General features: G+C 34.5%; 1 long non-coding RNA gene across 1 annotated transcript; it reads left to right on the top strand.

Annotated features, from left to right (window-relative positions):
• The first annotated feature begins 6 nt into the window (after nucleotides 1-6).
• Nucleotides 7-604, top strand: LOC107551975 (uncharacterized). The gene is made up of 3 exons (XR_001604828.1): nucleotides 7-90; nucleotides 223-295; nucleotides 527-604. It is a non-coding gene; the product is annotated as an uncharacterized lncRNA (long non-coding RNA).
• The last annotated feature ends 1,194 nt before the right edge of the window (nucleotides 605-1,798 follow it).

The following is a 1,798-nucleotide window of genomic DNA, read 5'->3' as shown; positions in this document are numbered from 1 at the left end:
GGTCCGTGCGTCAGCTGAGAGCAGAGGGAAGGTGCCCATTAAATGAAAACGCATTTAACATGCAGGAGGTGGCTGTTACCTGTCCATCAGGTACTGCATTAGCATACGAGTGAGTGCTCACTGTCAAGAGCCTCTGCCTCGTGAATATGCATTATAACTGATATTATGACTATGGCTTATATAATGGTAAATGAGCTTAATTCTGTTTTTTTTCCCTCTTAGGTTTGCAGCATAAAGCCAATATGATATGAAACTTTGAATGGCACGCAAAGAAAATAATGCAAAGGATTGTAAGGTACAACACTTAACTGTCTTAAATGCACCTTTAGTGCAAATGGTTTAGCAACAGACTAAAGTGAATGTCAAGACGTTAACGCAGTAAAGATGTGCAATGATGACTACAAATCGCTGAGGTCACGACCAGTGAAACTACATAATAGCATGTATTACCTGAGCACATGTCTGTGCTGGTTTGTGTGCTTTTAAGGCCGGAGGGCTCTATTTTTGACTCCTTTTCTCTTGCCAGTGTTTCCATAGGCAAAACAATAAATCCAGATGGCATGCTGGATCAACCCGAGCCGATGAAAAATAACAGTGGAGGGCCAAAAAGGCTGAAAAAAAAAATTGTATGAAGGTGGCGATAGAATAAGAATTTCACACCTACAGTACCTACCACACATGGCTTTCACACATCGGATAGGGCTTGGAGAGAAAGCCCAGATGAACACAAATGTAAATGTACCATTTTAGTATACATGACATTAGGTAATGTTATTGTCTTATGCTTTTCACTGTAATATCTGTATCTTCCGGTTTCATAATAAACATTCAACAATGCACCCAAACAAAGAATACTGCATTTGAGTTTTTTTTCTTGTTTAATGCTTGCTGTATGTAATGTAACGAAATTGTAACAAAAATAAATTACTTTGCCTGTATTTTAATAACTGTAGCGCATAGTTTAATGCTTGTAGGAAAATGAATTTATATGCTACCAAGTAAAAAAAAAAAAACTTTTATACGCTCAGACATCTCGTCAAAAGTGACAGCAAAAACGTTTTACTATTATTTTCCATTTCAAGTAAATGGTATATTAAGTAAATTCCTTCATCTTGTATTTCAAAAATATTGACTGGTTTTCAACACTGATAAGCAATATTTCTTCAGCAGATCAGCATATTAAAATGATTTCTGAAGGATCGTGTTACACTGAAGCCTGGAGTAATGATCCTGAAAATTCAGCTTTGCATCACAGGAATAAATATATTTATTTTAAATATTTTCTATGTGCTTTTTGACCGGTTATAAATGCATTTAATAATTGTATTATATGTAACTTAATATTAATCTATGTATTGGGGGTGGTGAAAAATATATTTTTATAATAGCAGAGGAAACATCTCTGCAGATATGGTGGGCGGCACCTACCCAGAACAAAAATAATATTTTGCTTTTAAAAAACTTTTATATCACCACACCAACCCCTAAATAAAAAATGATAATTACATTTATATAGTGGTTTTCTAGGCACTCGAAGTGCTTTACATGGTCGGGTATCTCCTCATCCACCACCAGTATTTCTACAAATCTCTACAAATAAAAAAAGTTTTATACATTATGAAGGTATTTATTGTGTTGCCTTCATTCAAATTTAAACTGAAAAACAAACTACAGTGACGAGTAAACACTGTAGAGAACAATATTAAATACAGAAGCACTAAAATGCATTACAGTAGTGAATTTTGGGAGAAACTGTGATTATGTAACAATCCAGAAATCCTTGTTGGTCCAAAAAAAT

The sequence above is a fragment of the Sinocyclocheilus grahami genome, unplaced genomic scaffold, assembly GCF_001515645.1.
Source record: "Sinocyclocheilus grahami isolate Dianchi unplaced genomic scaffold, SAMN03320097.WGS_v1.1 scaffold439.1, whole genome shotgun sequence".
Taxonomy (NCBI): domain Eukaryota; kingdom Metazoa; phylum Chordata; class Actinopteri; order Cypriniformes; family Cyprinidae; genus Sinocyclocheilus; species Sinocyclocheilus grahami.
The sequence above is the reverse complement of the archived record's forward strand: the minus strand, read 5'-3'. Positions and strand labels throughout refer to the sequence as shown.